A 19,769-nucleotide genomic window follows, 5' to 3' on the forward strand; every position below is an offset into this window, starting at 1 on the left:
CCAGAGGACAAAGTCAGTCATTATATAGTGATAAAGGTCAATTCAACAAGAAGACATAACAATTATAAATATACATGGACCTAACAGCAGAGCTCTAAAATGTATGAAGCAAATACTGATAGAATTGAAGGGAGAAATTGATGACTCTACATTAATAGTAGGAGACTTTAATACACCACTTTCAATAATGGATAGAACAGTAGACAGAAGGTCAATAAGAAAATACAAGACTTCATTGATAGTCTAAACCCAACTTGACCTAACAGACATACACAGCACACTTCACCAAACAACAGAATACACACTCTCCTCTATTGTGCATAGATCATCTTCAGGATAGACATATCTCAGGCCACAAAATGAATCTCCACAAATTCAGAAATGTTGAAATCATACAATGTATCTTCTCTGACCAGAGTGGAATGAAGCTAGAAATCAATAACAGACAGAGAAATGGAAAATTCACAAATATGTGGAAACTAAACAACATACTGTTAAACAACCAATGGGTTAAAGAGGAAATCACAAGGGAAATTAGGAAATATCTTGAGGCAAATGCAAATGAAAATACAACATACCAAAACTTGTGGGATGCAGCAATGGTAGTGCTGAGAAGGAAATTGATAGTTCTAAATGTTTATATTAAAAAAGAAGAAAGACTTCAAATCAGAGACCTAACCTCAAAACTCGAAGAACTAGAAAAAGAAGAGCAAACTAAACCCAAAGCAAGCAGAAGGAAGGAAATAAAAAAGATTAGAGTGGAGAGAAATGACAAAGAGAATAAAATAACAGTAGAGAGAATCAACAAAACCAAAAGTTGATATTGTGAAAAGGTCAATAAAATTGACAAACCTTTAGCTAGAATGATGTATATAAAAAGAGAGAAGTCACAAATGACTAAAATCAGAAATGAAAAGGAAAACATTATTACCAACCCCACTGAAATAAAAAGGACTATAAGAGGATACTTGAACAACTGTATGCCAACAAATTAAACTAGATGAAATGGGCAAGTTCTTAGAAACACACAAACTACTTACTTTTACTCAAGAAGAAATAGAACATCTCAACAAACCAATAACTAGTTGTTCTGATTTGCTAAATCTGCCATTGTGCAAAATAACAGAAATGGATTGGCTTTTATACAGAGGATTTATTAAGTTACAAATTTACAGTTCTAAGGCCATAAAAATGTCCAAACTAAGAATGGCCGATGGAGTCCAGAACCCCTTATCAGCTGGGAAGGCAGGTGGCTGGTGTCTGCTCTGGAGTTCTGGTTTCAAAATGACTTTCTCCCAAAACAGTTCTCTCTAAACATTTGGAAGTGTTCTCTTAGTTTCTCCCAGGCAAACTCTGGGCTAGCAAAAGTCTGCTTTCAGCAGCTATCTCCAAAATGTCTCTCTCAGCTGCAGCACTGAGCTCCTTCTGTCTGAGCTCTTATAGGGCTTCAGTAAACTAATTAAGACCTACCCTGGATGGGTAGGGTCAAATCTCCATGGAAACCTTCAATCAAGAGGTCACACCCTAATCAAAAAGATTAATGAATCTGCCCCTACAAAATTGCATTAAAGAATATGGCTTTTTCTGGGGGACGTAATATATCCAAACTGTCACATTCCACTCCCTGGACCCCAAAAAGACATATTCTTTCCAAATACAAATACATTCATCCCATCACAATATCACAAAAACTTAAATCATTTCAGTAACAATAGGTAAGTACAAGATCTTATCAAAGTCTATTACAGGCACGCTCTGTCCTAAGGCAAAATTCCCCTCTGGCTGTAGACTTGTGAAACTTAGAACAAGTTATTTGCTGCCAATATTTAAAAGAGGGACAGTCATAGGATAAACACTCCCATTGCCATAGGGAGAAATTAAAAGGAAAACAGGGTTCATGGGATGAAAACAATTCCTAAAACCTGCAGGGCAAACTCCATTAGATTTCAAAGTCTAAGAGTCAATTACAGAATGATGTTTTATCCTTGGGGCTTGAGAGAGCAGGAGTCAAACCCTTTTCAAGGGCCTTTGCAGCAGCTCTCCAAATGCTGGGGTGAGTGCTCCAACATATCCACACACTGGGGAGACCACCTTCTTCTCGGCCCCACCCTCCTCAAACATCAGGGTGCCACCAGGACTCTGCCTCTCCAGGGCAAAGGCTCTTCACTCTCCGAACAGGGGGGTGGTGGCCAGGCTCTCCCCAGTTTCCAGGGAACTTGCTCCACCCTCTCTGAGGCCTGGAGCAGCAGCAGCACTCTTCCTGAGCATTGAGGCAGAAGGCCCGCCCTCTGCCTCCAGGGCAAACTCACCCTTTCCACATGCTTGGGTTGCTCTGCTCGCTTTGCCCGAGATTTCTTGACTCCAGACCTCAACTTACATGGTTCTGTCTTTGAAGAAATTTTTCCTTCAATTTGTTCCTTCTCCGTCCCCTCCAGTCCAGACTGGAAGTGGTTCCATTTATACAGATCTCGCAAATAATTTGTTGGCTTGGTGTGCAGCATACAGGGGTCAAAACCATCAGACAATAGGACTTTCCACAAATCCTTTCTGGATAACTCCATCTCCAATCCTGGCTTGTACTGAAATGGTGGTCGGGTTCCATGTTTGGTTAAATCCTCACTTCTCCTTCTGGGATCTCACTTTCTGGAAGCCCAGAATTTTCCAAACTATCAGTTTCTGGTTTCTTTGTACCCAAGAGTTCAGTTCTTAGCTTATCTCTTTCCTTTCACATTTTACTCTAAGCAGCAAGGAGAAGCCAGGTTGCATTTTTGACATCTACCTTCAAACTCTCTTCAGCTAAGTATCCCAGCTCATCACTTTCAAATTCTGTCTTCCATCCAGCAACAGGACACAATTTTGCCAAATTCTCTGCCACTTTAAAACAAGGATCACCTTTCCTCCAGTTTGCAAGGACACATTCAATATTTCTGTCTAAGGCCTCATCAGAGCTGTCTTCAAAGTCCATATTTCTACCAACAGTCTCTTCAAAGCCATCTAGGCCTTTTCTATCAAGCTCCTCACAATTCTTCCAGAATCTTTCCCTTATTCATATAAAAAGCTGTTCCAAAATGTTTGGTATTTGCAAACTCAGCAGCACCCCACTTCTCTGGTATCAAAATCTGTTCCGGTTTGCTAATGCTGCCATTAACAAAATACCAGAAATGGATTGGCTTTTATAAAGGGGGTTTATTAAGTTACAAATTTATAGTTCTAGGGCCATAATAGTGTCTAAACTTAGGCATCAACAAGAGGATACGATGGAGTCTGGAAAACTGCTGGGAAGGCACGTGGCTGGCGTCTGCTCCAGGGTTCTGGTTTCAAAATGGCTTTCTCTCAGGATGGTTCTCTCTAAGCATCTGGGGGTGTTCTCTTAGTTTCTCCCATGTAAACTCTGGACCTACTCTGAATGGGCAGGGTCAAATCTCTATGGAAACCTTCAATCAAGAGGTCACACCCTAATCAAAAGGATTAATCTGTCCGCCTGCACAAGATTGCATAAGAATATGGCTTTTTCTGGGGGACATAATATATCCAAACCATGCACTAGTAAAGAGATTGAGTCAGTCATCAAAAAACTACCCAAAAAAAGAAAAGCCCAGGACAAGATGGCTTCACAGGGGGATTTCACCAAACATTCCAAGAAGAATTAACACCAATCCTGCTCAAACTCTTCCAAAAATTGAAAAGGAGAGAACACTCCCTCATTCATTATATGAGGCCAACATTATCCTCATACCAAAGCCAGATAAAGATACCACAAGAAAAAAAAACCATAGACCAATATCTCTTATGAATATAGATGCAAATTTCCTCAACAAAATACTAGCAATCCAAATCCAACAGCACATTAAAAGAATTACACACCATGATCAAGTGGGATTTATCCCAGGCATGCAAGGGTGGTTTAACATAAGAAAATTAATTAATGTAATATACCACATTAATAGAATGAAGGAAAAACAAAACATGATCATCTCAATTGACACAGAAAAGGCATTTGACAAAATTCAGCACCCCTTCTTGATAAAAAAAAAAAAAAAAAAACACTTAGAAATCTCATAATAGAAGGAAAGTTCCTCAACATGTTAAAGGGCATATATGAAAAGCCCACAGCTAACATCCTACTTAGTGGTGAAAGACTGAAAGCTTTCCCTCTAATACCAGGAACCAGACAAGGATGCCCACTATTACCACTGTTATTTAACATTGTACTGGAAGTCCTACCCAGCACAATTAGTAAAGAAAAAGAAATAAAAGGCATCCAAATTGGAAAGGAAGAAGTAAAACTTTCCCTATGACATGATCCTATAAACAGAAAATCTTGAAAAATCCACAAATAAATCTCCTAGAGCTAATAAATGAATTTAACAAAGTGGTGGGGCACAAGATCAACACCCAAAAGTCAGTAGTGTTTCTGTACACTAGCAATGAACAATCAGAAGAAGAAATCAAGAAAAAAAATCCATTCACAATAGCAACAAAAAAGTCAAATATTGAGGAATAAATCTAACCAAGGATCTAAAGGACTTGTATACAGGAAACTACAAACATTGCTAAAAGAAATCAAAGAAGACCTAAATAAATGGAAGGACACTCTGTGTTCATGGATTGGAAAGACAAAATATTCTTAAGATGTTAATTCTACCCAAAGCAATTTACAGAGTCAACTCAATCCCAATCAAAATTCCAACAACCTTTTTTGTAGACATGGAAAAGCCAATCATCAAATTTATATGGAAGAGTCCCAAATAGCCAAAGCCATCTTGAAAAAGAAAAACAAAGTTGGAGGACTCCTACTTCCTGATCTTAAAACATATTACAAATTCACAGTAATCCAAACAGCATGGGACTGGCACCAGGACAGACATGTAGGCTAATGGAATCAAATTGAGAGTTCAGAAATAAACCCTTGCATTTATGGCTAACTGATTTTTGATAAGGGGGCAAAGACCACTCAGTTGGGAAAGAATAATCTCTTCAACAAATTGGCTCTCCATTTGCAAAAGAATAAAAGTGGACCCCACCTGTGCCAGTTTGAATGTATTATGTCCCCTCAAATGCCATTATCTTTTATGTAATCTTGTGTGGGCAGACTATCAGTGTTAATTAAATTGTAATTCTTTGAGTGTTTCCATGGAGATGCGCCCCATCCAACTGTGGGTGATGACTCTGATTGGATAATTTCCATGGAGGTGTTGGCCCGCCTGTTTGGTGGGTCTGAATTAAATTACTGGCGCACTATATAAGATCAGATAGAAGGCACGAGCTTGCTACAGCCAAGAGGGACACTTTGAAGAAAGCACAGGAGGTGGAGATGAGAGACAGTTTGAAAATGGCCGTTGAAAGCAGACTCTTGCTCTGGAGAAGCTGAGAGAGGACAAATATCCCAAGTGCAACTAAGAGTGACATTTTTGAGGAACTGCAGCCTAGAGAGGAATGTCCTGGGAGAAAGCCATTCTGAAACCAGAACTTTGGAGCAAGATGCCAGCCACGTGCCTTCTCAGCTAACAGAGGTTTTCCGGACACCATTGGCCATCCTCCAGTGAAGGTACCTGATTGCTGATGTGTTACCTTGGAGACTTTATGGCCTTAAGACTGTAACTGTGTAACCAAATAAACCCCTTTTACAAAAGCCAATCCGCCTCTGGTGTTTTGCATTCCAGCAGCATTAGCAGACTAGAACACCACCTAACACCATGTGCCAGTTTGGATGTATTATGTCCCCCCAAACTCCATGTTCTTTGATGCAGTCTTGTGTGGGCAGATGTATTAGTGTTGATTATGTTGGAACCTTTTGATTGTTTCCGTGAAGATGTGACTAGTAACACCTTTGAATAGGGTGTGACCTGTTGATGAGATTGTTTCTATGGAGGTGTGGCCCTGCCCATTCAGCTTGGGTCTTGATTTAATTACTAGAACCCTATAAAAGCTCAGAAACAGAAGGACATCAGAGAAGCTGCAGCTGAGACACACATTTTGAAGATGGCCGTTGAAGCTGACACTGACATTTTGGAGAATGCCATTTTGAAACGCAACCTGGGAGCAAGCAGACCCCAGCCATGGGCCTTCCCAGCTAACAGGTTTTCTGGACGTCATTGGCCATCCTCCAGTGAAGGTACCCAATTATCGATGCCTTACTTGGGACACTTTTATGGCCTTAAGACTGTAACTTTGTAACCAAATAAACCCCCTTTATAAAAGCCAATCCACTTCAGGTGTTTTGCATAACGGCAGGATTAGCAAACCAGAACACACCATATATAAAAATCAACTCAAAATGAATCAAAGACACAAATATAAGAGCCAGAACTATAAAACTCCTAGAAGAAGACTTAGGGAAGCAGCTTCAGGACTTTGTGTTTGGCAATGGTTTCTTAGACTTTACACCCAGAGCACCAGCAACAAAAGAAAAAAATTGATAAATGGGACCTCATCAAAATTTAAAACTTTGTTCATCAATAGACTTTATCACAAAAGTAAAACAACAATCTATACAATGGGGGAAACATTTGGAAACTACATAACCGATAAAGGTTTAACATACAGAATATACAAAGAAATCCTTCAACACAACAACAAAAAGACATCACACAACCCAATTTTAAAATGGGCAAAAGATTTGAATAGACTCTTCTCCAAAGAAGATATACAAATGGCCAAAAAGCACTTGAAAATTTATTCAACATCATTAGCCATCAGGGAAATAAAGTCAAAACCACAATGAGATACCATTGCACAGCCAGTAGAGTGGCTACTATTAAAAAAAAAAAAAGACCCAGAAAATTACAAGTGTTGGAGAGGATGTGGAGAAATAGGAACACACATCCATGGCTGATGACAATGTCAAATGGCGCAGCCACTTTGGAAGGCAATTTGGCTGTTCCTCAAAAAGTTAAGTATGAAATTACTATATGACCCAGCAATCCCACTTCTATGTATATATCCAAAAGAATGAAAGCAGGGATTCAAATAGATGTGTGTACACCGATGTTCATAGTAGCATTATCACAACTGCCTAAAGACGGAAGCAACTCAAATGTCTATCAACCAATGAATGATAAACAAAATGTGCTATATACACAAAATGTAATATTATTCAGCAGTAAAAAGAATGAAATTCTTATATATGCAACAACATGGATGAACCTTGAAGGCATCATGTTGAGTGAAATAAGCCTGGTACAAAAGGACAAATATTGTATGATCTCACTGATATGAAATAATTAGAATAAGCAAATTTATAGAGTCAGAATCTAGAATATAGGTTACCAGGAGATGGGGTAGGGAAAGGGAATGGGGACTTAAGGCATAAAATGTACAGAGTCTCCATCTGGGACAGTGGAAAAGTTTTGGTAACGGATGGTGGTTATGGTCGCATACATTGTGAATGTAATTAACAGTACTGAATTATATATTTAAATATAGTTAAATGGGAAATGCTAGGTTGCATATATGGTACTAGAATAAAAAATTTTTTAAAAAAAGATCCATAGAACTGCACAACACAAACAGTGAACCTAGGTTAAACCATGGACTATAATTAATAGTACAATTATAAAAATGTGCTTTCATCAATTGTAACAAATGCACCACACCAAAGCAGGATGTTAATAATAGGGTGGCATATGGGAGGCCTATATTTTATGCATGATTATTCTGCAAACCCTTAACTTTTCTAATTAAAAAAAAGAGAGAGAGAATGAGTGTGGGGGTGGAGGCCCTAGAGAACTCTCTTTGGTCCACCTGGAACTGCCAAGCAGAGGAGCCTCCCCTGGACAAATAAGATGGGGTCCATGCTGGGCCTGAATCTGTCTGTTGGCAGACTTCACTCCCTGCCCTGTTCAGTATCAGTGTGGGGCTGACCCCTGCAGGCTGCATTTCCCAAACTCCTGGGTTAGCTGCATCCATGGAAGGCACTGGCGGGAGACTGGAAGGAGGAGGAGAGAAGCCAGGATATTTCTACCCCTCTCTCTCTGTCCCACACATGCCCTGGGCAGTGGTTATATCTCCTTGACTTAGTCCCACCGGGCGGGCAGCCCCACCGCCGCTCCAGCTTCCATCTGCTGCTTCCGGCCCCAGGGCTCCAGGAACTCCCCCTCCTCCCTTTGCCTCTTCGCCTAGGGGTTGCTTTCTGCTAATCTCTTGGTCTCGCTTGGCTTCTCAGCTGATTCACTGCCTGTAACCAATTCCTGGCATTAAAGGCCCTCCGTTGTGGACACCTAAAATGATTTCTGTGTTCCTGGTGAGACACTTGAGTATTTGGGGTTGAAGGTGGAGCAGATGAGATTAAATATAAGTCACCACAAAGAACTCCCAGCCAGAGGTAAGAGGCAACTGACCAGGCTCTTAATCGATGCATGTTCTCTCAGAAGAGGAAAGAGAGAGTCCACGTGATGGGTCTGGAAAAGGCTAAATGTGGGTCCGTCTGAAGGCAGGGATAATGAAATGTTCTGCCAACTGCTGAGACCAGCGCAGGGTCCTGGGTCCTGGCAGCCCCACCTCCCCTCCCCAGCTCCTGGCCTGAGGCACTGGGTGGTAGGACAGGGCAACTGAGGAGGGGACAGGAGGCAGGCAGGGTCGGCACCTTTCTGCAATCCTGCAGTTTGGATAGGCAGGGACTGGATTCTTCGTCCTGCCTTCCCTTGTCCTTGGCGTCTGAGAAGGAGCGATATTTCTTAGCACAGGGCCACCTCCTTCCTGCCTCTCCTCTTATCAAAGATCTCAGCCACTTGTAACTGGAGACTTGAGTCTCAAGACCAGGGAAGTAAAGCTTTCAAACTATTAAACTACTTCCTGCAGAGAAATTCTTCCTCCCAAAGGAGAACAGGAAACCAGATACAATCAAAGGCTCTGGGCACACTCCAGGGGCCAAATATTTAACAGTAACATTGCCCAGGGGAGTGCGGCTCAGGGTCTCTGAGGAGGGGGCCAGGATGTCTGGGTCCTGACGGTCCTGCCTCGACTCCTGTCCTTTCCAGGTCCTGTGGACTCTCCACCGTTGTTGAACATCAGTCCCCCAAAGGAGGACCACTGCGGTACCCCAAGACCAGCCGTCAGGGCTGCAGAGGAGGGGCAGATGGTCTGAGCTCCTTGAAAGCAAGAAGCTGGATTAATTGATTAGGTTATTACTATAATGGGTCTTGGAAATAGTTCCTGGTCACTTGCCGAGAACAAATAACACTGTAGCCCGGTAAGAAAGACAATTATATTCATTTACGTGACTCAATAACACCCCCTGTTCTGAGCAGCCTCTCCCACCCTCCCTCCTTCATGGGCAGAGCTTACCTTCTGGGCTCTGGGAGGGAGCAGAGGAAACACAGCTCCCACCCTTAAGGAACTCTCAGTCTGATGGAGGAGGCACAGCTCCTGAGTGCCAGTCTGAGGGAGGAAAAGCATAGGCTAAAACACACAAGGCCAAAGTTCCAGCTGTGAACCCCCAGACTCAAAAGTCATACGGGTAACTGGCATCATGAGTTCAGCCACAGACCTTGAGATGAAGCATCTCCTCTCTCTGGATATTTCTCTCATCTCTACCAGGAGGGGTTTAGATTTGTTCAGTGTTCTGAACCAGAGGAGGCTGTCAGGGGTGGGATATAGGGAGGGAGGTTGTTAGAATTTGGGGAGACACATTTTGCAAGTGTATTTGCCTCCCATCCCTTTTCCCTTTCTCCCAGTCTAGGACGAATAAGAATGCTCCAGCACAGACAGGAGGCCCAGCCATGTGCACTCTGAAACAATGCCCTAGGTGATTTTTTTTTTAATTATTAAATTCCATTTTATTGAAATACATTCACACACCATACAATCATCCATGGTATACAATCCACTGTCCACAGTATGATAACATAGTTATGCGTTCATCACCACAATCTATCTCTGAACATTTTCCTTACATCAGAAAGAACCAGAACAAGAATAAAAAATGAAAGTGAAAAAAGAACACCCAAATCATCCCCCCATTCCACCCCATTTGTCCTTTAGTTTTTATCCCCATTTTTCTACTCATCCATACACTAGATAAAGGGGGTGTGATCCACAAGGTCTTCACAATCACACTGTCACCCCTTGTAATCTACATTGCCCTAGGCGATTTTAAGATGCAGCCACCTGGGTCCCATCCCCAGAGGCGAGCCAGCTCTGAGTCCCAAGGCCGGGTGCAGCCCCTCAGCCAGCAGTGGAGGCGGGGGGGAGGGGTTCATGGGGTGGCAGCGGGGGAGGCGGCCTTTGAGGAGGAAGAGGTCTGACACAACTAGCAAACTAGTAAAGCTAGTGAGGCCAGGATGGGGACAGGACCAAGGCCAAATGGCCCCACCTGCCATGGGTGACTGTTTCTGACTCATGGGTGTGACGGAACAAAACCATCCTATCTGTGCTCGGATTTAATGACCTGTGAGTGCAAGCGCAGCGAGGCCTTACTAGGATGACCGTGGTGGCAAAAGAGGAGAAATTCCTTTTCCAGTGAAGTGGAAAGACCTGACGTTATGGGGGAAGCGAGGCTGACTGGGTCATTTGGCTCCCCGTAGGCCTCTCTGGCCTTTATAGAATGTGTTCACTTACAAGAGGCACAAGGGACCCTCCAGTCCTGGCTGGCACGTCTGCAGGGCCAGGGCAGGAGGGCAACTGAAATCTGCAGAATCCCCGGGCTCAAGAGAGCACAGAGGCGACCATGCTGCCCATTTTGAGGGTGCCCACATGTGGAGCAGCCGATGGCAGGACCCCCAAAGAAGGGCAGGCCACCCTTGGATTACTCCATGGTGGGGGGTGGGGGCGGGGTCAGGAGCACTCTACGGGGAGTGCACTGGCCTTGGGTGAGACCCCTCCCCTTTCAGGTCATCCGCAACCTCATCTGGATGACGAGGGTTTGAATGAGAAGTTTTCCCAGCTCTGGCAGGTCATGGTTTTCTTCTTCTAGAATGTGTCAGAACCGAGACGTAAGGAGAGCTGAGCTGGTGCTAGCAGAAGGGAAGGAGGCGAACTGAGAGACAAACTCCTCTCTCCAATCTGGGGAGGAGGAGCCCTGGAGGTGTAGTTGAGAAGCACATATCACTCCTGAGAAGGGAGTCCCCCCATAATGATTTCACACTCTAGCTGCGCCCCCACCCCCACCTTCCCATCAGGGAAAGGAATATTGAGAGCAACATGGAATGGAAAGAGAAATATTTCTGAGTGAATGAATGAACAAATGAATGAATGAATGGAGTATGCTTTGGAGTCAGATCTGAGTTCAGACTATGGCTACGCTAAATAACAACCCCTGGCCTTGAGCAAGTAATAATTATTTAAACCTCAGTTTTGCTCCTTGGCACAAGAAGACTTGCAATGCAGGCTCACTGTGAAGATGGGGCTGGATGTGTGTAATTCATCCAGGCACTGTGTCAATAGCAGCACATGGTATCTACTGTTAATCTCCACTGGGAAGGCATCCCTGATTTTACTGGAAAATATACTCAAAGCTCTTGAATAGATACAAAACAGGTTGCAGGGACACAGATAAATAAAAAGTTGCTTCTGTTTCACTTTGGAAGCCAGATCACATGGCTTTAGTTTCCATTTTGCAGCTAACTCCCCCACCTAATTTAACCTTGGTACAGAATCAGTCTGTGTTCCCAGATCTGACTCTACTGCAATGTCTGGGTCTGGGGTTGGGGGTGGATGGGGACTTAGGAATTTGCTCAGCACAGCACTAAGCCTGGCACAGGATACAGAAAAAGCCACAAGCCCTGGATAACCGTGGTGAAGCTCTACTGGGTAGGTGGCCAGCATAGAGACTGGAGGTAGGAGGAGAGAGAGTCGGGCAGCCCATGCCCCTTCCCCTACCTCCCTTTGGCACATTCCTTGGCCTGTCTGGAAACATGGGATACTCTGCTTGAAGGCCTGTTTCCACCAAGGGACCGTAATCCAACTCCCTGCCAAAGAGACCCGAGCAGACTCCAGATCAGCCAAAAAGCAGTAGCCAGGCTGGGGCCCAGGAGGCAGGTCTGTTGCCCTAATGCCAAGAGCCAGGAGACATGGTAGGACATACTCCTCCCAGACCTTCCTGGCCTGGGAGAAAGGGGATGTTCTGCTCCCATGGGGGTTTGAGTTCTTTCCTTGTTCCTGCTGCTCCAGACCTCAGAGCTCCCTAAAATTCACACATCTGGCCCTCTGCTCTAGGTCAGCAACAGCTGGCAGGGTGTAGGAGGTTGGGAGGTGGACAGAGAAGACAGAGCTCTCCACCTTGGGAATCTTTACAGAGAAGAAAGCATCTGTCCCCACCTTAGATCTCCATTCCGCAGCTTATATTCCTACATTGAAAAGTCCTTACCAGGAATGCTGGTTTGAATATATTGTGTCTCCCAAACGCCATTATCTTTGATGTAATCTTGTGTGGGCAGATGTTATCAGTGTTGATTAGATTGTAATTCTTTGTTTCTTTGGAATGTGCCCCACCCAGCTGTGGGTGATGACTCTGATTGGATAATTTCCATGGAGGTGTTGCTCCGCCCAGTCGGGGTGGGACTAAGTTGATCAGTGGAGCCATATAAATGAGCTGACATAACAGAAGGAACTCAGTGCAGCTGAGAGTGAACTTTTGAAGAGGAGCTACAGCCAAGAGGGACACTTTGAAGAAAGCACAGGAGCTGCAGATGAGAGACAGTTTGAAGTCGGCTGTTGAAAGCAGACTCGTGCTCCAGAGAAGCTGAGAGAGGACAAATACCCCAAGTGCAACTAAGAGTGACATTTTTGAGGAACTGCAGCCTAGAGAGGAACGTCCTGGGAGAAAGCCATTTTGAAACCAGAACTTTGAGCAGATGCCAGCCACGTGCCTTCCCAGGTAACAGAGGTTTTTTTTGGACACCATTGGCCATCCTCCAGTGAAGGTACCTGATTGCTGATGTGTTACCTGAGACACTTCATGGCCTTAAGACTGTAGCTGTGTAACCAAATAGGCCCCCTTTTATAAAAGCCAATCCAACTCTGGTGTTTTGCATTCTAGCAGCATTAGCAAACTAGAACACCAGGGTCTAACTTCAGTCCGTCCCACTGCACCAGATCCCCAGGAGGCACTGTTCTTGGGACCTGGAAGAAGCTACAGTCGCATTCTCCCAGTCCTAGCTTTTTCTTCCCATCTCACATCTGGGTTAGTGGGCTTTTGAGCCCAAGTAATATCTATACCAACCAGCCCCCAGCCGTTCCTGTTGTCCTTCCTTGGTGTCTCCCAGTGCTTCCTTTGCCTTATGTCTCACTCCATGAGTATTCACTGAACCCCATTGCGAAGCCAGACAGTGGCATGTATATGAAGTTAGAAGCCACCCCCAATGAAGAACGAGTTCTTGCAGCAGCACACACAAAGGCTTAGCAACAAACAGCTGCTTGCCCTGAGCCCCACCCACCCTTGCCCTCCCAGCTCCCCTGCATTTGCGCAAGGCTTTCCCCTTCTCTTCTGCCCAGCTCCAGGGATGGGCTAGGGTGAAGGAGGGGCCCAGATGCAGTGGAAGGTAGAGAGGCACCCAGGTTCTCCCAGGTGGATGCAGGCAAGACAGATCCCCCTTCCCAGGACTACATCCAGCAGGAAAAGGGATGTTGGATCTTCTGAATCAGGGACTCCTTCCTCCCCAACCCTACCCCCTACCACCACCACCGCCATCACCACTATGTGGGACAATCAGTAAAATTCTTTGTTTTCTTCCTTGAGCATATAACTGCAGAGACCATGTGCTATTCAATGCTGTATCCCCAGCACATTCCATAGTACCTGGCACACACAGTAGCACCCAATAATATTTGGGGAAGGAAATGAAATTATATAAAAATGCTCAATTAAAACCAGAGAAGGCAGAAAGAGAGGGGAAGGGGAGAAATAAAGAACAAATGCAATGAATATAACAATTATAAACATGGTAAATATTAATCCAACTATATCAGTAATCACTTTAAATGTGAATAAAGTAAGAGGGAGGGTAAGGGAAGCCAGTCTGAGGCTTCTTGTCTCAACAACAGCCTCCCTCCTTGCAGGCCAAAGAGCCCTGCACCCAGCAACACGGATGAGGGACCTTTCAGGGAACCCTCGAGAGTCCCATTTTAAGGTCCTGCTTCAATCACCCAGCACCAGCATATCCAGCCAGTTAATTAGGTGGTTCTAGCAAGGGTCTAACTCCACTCCCTCCTGCCACAAGACCAGCCCATGCTCTTCATTGCCAGAGCTGGGTGGACATGGGGAACAGCCTGTTCTCCTCCTCTGTGGGAAGCTGGCCTGGGCCCCTGCCATGTGCCCCGAGAGAATGGAGCAGCCCAGAGCGGCTGGCAGAGCCCCACGGCAGGAGCCTGGCCAGGCAGCTTCTCTGGGGGTTGATCAATAAACTCTTTTTCAGTCTGCAAAGCCTGTGTAAATCACTCACATCTGCCAGGACCCCGGAAGAGGAAATCTCACATTATGATGTATGGGGAAGGAGGAAGCTTAGTTCAGTCAAAGCCTTCTTTTTTCCATCCACCATTCATGAAAACTTCAAATGCTGGGCTCACAGCTGGAAAAAGAAAATGCAGCGAGCCAGCAGTAATGGTCCTTGGGGGACTCGATCAGGCAGAAAACTGGCAAGACGTGCCCGCAGCCATGGCGGAACACAAGGTGTGGCAGCTGGGCACACATGGGGTGATGTGCACCCAAGTGGCGTCCCTCCCTGACCTGAGATATACCCACCATCGGCCACTGCGCAGAGCCACGTCCCGTGAGGGCCTGACCTGGTTGCCAGGGAAGCCACTCGGGAACAGGAGATGTGGCAACAGGCATTAGAGGGCCTGGTTTGAATCCCCGCTCCACCAGACTTGCCATGTTGGCGCATGACATCACCTCTCGGAACCTTAGCTTCCTCGTAAGTGAAATGGAGCTAATATCTGCCCAGCCCACCTCCAGGAATTTCCAGACCTACCATTTGGCACTGAGCTTTACACACGCTCTCTCATTTCCTCTTTCCCCAGTGAACCTAGGAGGAAGGCACTGTCATCTCCAGAGATGAAGAGATGGGTCATTTGCCCAAGTCATGCAGCTAGTGTCTGGAATTGAAATTGCAACGCAAGTGGGCAGGTCCCAAAACCAGGGTGCTGTGCTTCCTGCATTGATATTCCCACGAGGCTGTGAGGAATTTGAGGACCTGAACTATAGTCCTGCATTCTGCTCTATTCTTATTACCCAGGCCTCTTCAACTGTAAAGTACATATGAATCACCTGTGGGTCTTGTTAAAATGCAGATTCTGAGCCAGCAAGTCTAGGGTGGGACCTGAGAATCTGCATTTCTAACAAGTTCCCAGGAGGTGCCAAGGCTGCCAGTCCCCGGATCTTACCTAGAGCAGCAAGGCTAAGGGCACTCAGCCCAGTTTCTGGCACAAAAGTAGTTCCCCCAACCCCTGTTTGGGGAGGAGGATGACTGAGGGAGCCCAGGCAAAGAAAGGGCATTGTCTTAGATCTGTAGGAAATAGGCATTCAAATCCCTGCAGGGTCCATCTCAAATCCACCAGTGTGACCTATTTCTCTTAATGGACTGCCACCTCCGCCCCCATATGAGGAGAGACAAAGCTAGAGGTCAGGATGGGAGAGAGAGGAGTAAGGGGTTCTGGCCTCAGCCCAGTGGGTTGAGAGGTAAGTTATACATCAGCTTGAGAGGTAAGTAGAGCAGGTTTGGGTGTTGCCATTTCACCGATGGGAAAATTGAGGTCCAGGAAGGCACAGTGCAGCCAAGGGCACAGCTGGGCTGGTTAGCAATTGAGCTCAGACTGAACCCCGGTCATCTGACTCCAAGTCCGGTGCCCATTCCAGGATGCACTCCACCTATCAGAGGGGTGGCAGGGAGGGTCACCCTGGGACCCAGGCCGGGGCTTGCTGGGCTCCGTCTCCAGCCCATCCCCACCTCTCTCACCTCCGTGAAGCTCGTGGGATGATTCTGTTGCAGTGATGTTAGCAACACTTCCTGATTTAGCTTCCCAGCTCTTGTGATTGAGGGTAGCCATGCAAATAAGCACACGCAGGCCCTCAGTCCTGACAGAAAAACAGGCGGGGCTGAAAAGAAGTCAGGCGGCAAGTCTGGCCTGCGCTCCCAGCAGTCTCCATTCTAGAAGCTCAGCCTTCTGAGATGCTGACTTCTCTTGTCAGCTGCACCCTTCTGTCTCTCCTCGGCATAGACGCTCCCACAGGACTGGGGGCTGCTCCCCTCAGTCTGGGAACCCCTGAGGAGAGTGGGTGGGGAGTAGTGGGATGTATTACAAAACAGCATTTACTTTAGTATCCAGCAGGCACATACTGGAGTCCCAATTTTGCTACTTACTAGCTGGTTAACAATTTTCAAGTTACTTTACTGCCTGGGTTCTCTATTTCTTCATTTGTAAAATGGTGATGATACATGCTCACCAGACTAAATAGAATTAAAACCAGGCTGCATTTTCCCCTTCCTCCAATCCTCTCAGTGCCAGGCAACCTCCCAGATCCATGGAGAAGCTCCAAGCAGGGATGGCCATGCCCAGGCCCTGAACCCGGAGCAGGGACAATTACACACCCTCACATGTGGGCAGGGCTCTGTACGCCTCCCAGCCATGCCACAGGCACTTCCTGAGGGTCGAGCTGGCCAACTTTAGACCTTGGCATGCTCCTAAAGAAACTTCTCAAGCCACAGTGGTAGACGGGTATGTAACACTCCACCCCAGACACAACAGAGAAAGACAGACAGAAACACACACACACACACACACACACACACTACTACCCATCCCCCCTCCTCCCTCCAGCCACAGCAGGAAAGGAGAGGAATGGGCCCCCATGACGCAGGAGATGGATGCTGGGATTACATATCTGTTTTCACATATAATCCTCTCAGCCATCCCATGAGGTAGATATTATAATATCCAATTTAGGGACAAAGAAGCTGAGACTCAGGGAGATTGGCCAAGGTCACATAGCAAGTCGGAGAGCTGGAAGGGAGCGGAGCTCTGCCCGCTTTTGACTCGAAGCACTGCTGTTTCCCCCCACCCGGGGGCAGTGGGACTCGGTGCCTCCCGCACCCCTTCCTTTCTAGTGGACCCCGGATCCCGGCAGCCACCCTGAGGAGTAGGGCAGTGGCTGTGTGTCCAGAGGCGAGGCAGCCTGTCCACGGGGCCCAGGGCCCAGGTCCCAGCCCCAAGTCTCCCCTCAGAACTGGGCAGATGGCGGGGAATCGCTTCTCCTCAGCCTTCCCTCGGCGGGAGGCGGCTCCCCTGTTTTTGCTTCTCCTTTTGGGTTTTTCCCTTGAACACTTTTCTTCAAGTCTTTACTGAGGACTGAGTTCAAACTCGGGGCCTGGGGGGGGGCCTGAAGACAGTGCACAACCTGCAGACAGGCTATCAGCAATGGCAGGAGCGATGGACTCAGGCCCCGGCTCTCTGAAGACCCCGGAAACCCGGCAGCTGCCCTGTGGTTGAGGAGTTAAAGCGCGGAGGCAGCCTGCAGGGTCAACCACCGTGAGTTTCCTCTCCACCAGCCCTAAGGCCCACCTCTCGCCCTCTCTGGTCAGGGAGCTTTTGGGGCCAAGCCACCACACCGGGGCAACTCCCTGCCCACCAACCACATTGGAACCTGAGACTCGGCTCATTGCCCAGCTACCAGGAGCCGTGCATGGCTCCCAGCAGACGGTAGGCAGCGTGGCATGACACCGGAGAGGGAAGAGGCTGTCTCTTTAAACATCAGTTCCAAAGGCAAACCTGGCCCCTCTGCCAGGCATGCGTCACCACCACTTCCTGACCCTCCTCACTTCCCAGCGGCTCCTTCTGCTTCGAACTCTCTGCTGCACTCGCGCACTCACAGCGCTGCAGCAGACCAGGCTCCTCTGCCTCCTCTGAGTCGGGCCAGTCCTGGGGAGGTGCCCGGAACTGCAGGCCAGAGGCCAGATCAGGAGGGATGGGGGGTCAAGTCACTCCCGCCCTCCCCACACGCACACACCCTCAGACAACTCACCCCTGAACAATGAAGCCATTCATTGAAGCCATTCTTCCCCTTCAGAGAACACTGCCTCACAGACAACTCTTTGAGGTAGGGATTGGGATTATGCCCAAAATACAGAGACCTGGAGATGTAAGTGATATTCCCAAGGTCACCCAGTAATAAGTTTTGAAGTCAAGGTTCAAATAGAGGTCTTTCCACTGATCTAGTCAAGTATTCTTTCAGCAATTCCAGTTACACTTATCAATAATGTCAGCAAGTTATTTAACCTTTCCAGCTTCCTCAAGTGGAAAATGGAGATTATATCATACTATTAGTACAAAATGCTGTCAGTACCTATTCATAAATGCGTGCGAGGATTTGAATCAGATAATCCCTATAAAGTATTTAGCCCAGGGTCTAGCAAAAATCGCTTGCTACTGTTACCATTCATTCAATGATTGATTGGATCAGTTATTGGAAACCAAAAAATGGGCAGGAACTGGGCAGGGCACTCTGGATGTGGAGATGATAGGGCTGGACCCCACCCTCAAATTACTCACAGGCCAGGGAGGAGATAACCACAGTGCAACTTGAAAAGGGCTGTACTAAAGGGAAGTGCTGGGAGCTGAGGGACATGAAGGCAAAACAAGGAAGGCTTCCTGGAGGAGGTGTCATCTGAGCTGAGTGTTAAAAAATGAGTAGGAATTAGACAAGGGAAGGGAACAGCATTCTGGTGTGTGTGTGTGTGTGTGTGTGTGTGTGTGTGTGTGTTGCTCTTAAATGCCAAATCCCCTTCTTTTATCTTCTCCTCAACTCCAAGCCCTGAGTAGGTCAAGAAGTGCCTGGCTGGGAGGCAGGGAAAATGAGTTTTGAGCACAGATAGAAGGAGGTGTGGGGCCGAGCATCCCCGGTTAGGGAGTGACCTTGGCTGTGTGTGCCTGGGTACACGCCAGGACTGCTAAGCCTCCTGCCAACGTGGCAGCTGGTAACTTGTCCGTTTCCCCATCTTGGCTGTGGGCCTGTGTCCTTGTAGACAGGACTTGTGTCATCAGAAAATATTCATTGACTTGAACATGTAAACCGTGCTTGTACAAGAAGGAATAATGGCAGGGCATGGGGGCGAGAACGGGGGTGAGGCACAAACAGGAAACAGAATAGCTTGGTTGAGACTCTGATATGGACTGTGGAGAATGGGACAGGGGGGTAAGCAAGCAGAGTGAAGGAAAGGTCTAGAAGCTCAGAAAATTATTTTTTGATTTGTAAAAATAAAAGTAAAAAGCTGTAACCCCCGCACTGCCTCCCCCATGTGCATGTGATTACACACCTCCCCACTAAGAACACAGACCCCACTAAGAATCTGAAGCCCCTGTAGCCTCCTGTCACAAGGAAAGGTGTGTGTGTGTGTGTGTGTGTGCGCGCGCGCGCGTGTATGGGGGGGGCTACCTGTGTTCACACCCTCACTCCCAGCCTGTCATCAGCCCCTGGGGCCTGCATGTTTTCTGTGTCCCCCCCAGTCCTTGCTGGGTCATTGCCATCAAGGCAGCTCTCCTTAGGAGCCCCTAATGTGATGCTTTCCTTAGGGTCTGGGGAGGGAGGGCAGGGAGGCCTTGTGTTTACTCTGCAGAGGACCGGGAGCCCCTGCAGGTGTGTCTGCCAGCACAGCAAGTCCCCAAACACCTTGAATGGTTTCCTCCCAGGAGGCAATTTAAGGAGCCACTGGTCCCCAGGGGAGCCCTTGCCCTGGCTTCCTCAGCTGCCGGCCTCCCCAGGAGACTCACAGAATGAGGTCCTGGGAGGAAGACAGGCGTGGAGGTGCTGTTCACACCCTGGAAAGGGGGGCATTACCAAC

The 19,769-nt window shown here is 46.9% G+C and overlaps 1 protein-coding gene across 3 annotated transcripts in view; it reads right to left on the reverse strand.

Annotated features, from left to right (window-relative positions):
* Positions 1 to 19,769, reverse strand: part of ADORA1 (adenosine A1 receptor) — a 43,139-nt gene that overhangs the window by 11,755 nt on the left and 11,615 nt on the right. Inside the window, exon 2 of one of the 3 annotated variants that reach the window (XM_037825016.1) lies at positions 9,286 to 9,378. The exons of the other annotated variants lie outside the window; for them this stretch is intronic. The gene's annotated coding sequence lies outside the window, so the exon portion shown is untranslated. The remainder of the gene's footprint in view (positions 1 to 9,285; positions 9,379 to 19,769) is intronic. 3 annotated transcript variants of the gene reach the window in all.

Source organism: Choloepus didactylus, chromosome 2, assembly GCF_015220235.1.
Source record: "Choloepus didactylus isolate mChoDid1 chromosome 2, mChoDid1.pri, whole genome shotgun sequence".
In the NCBI taxonomy this organism is placed as follows: domain Eukaryota; kingdom Metazoa; phylum Chordata; class Mammalia; order Pilosa; family Megalonychidae; genus Choloepus; species Choloepus didactylus.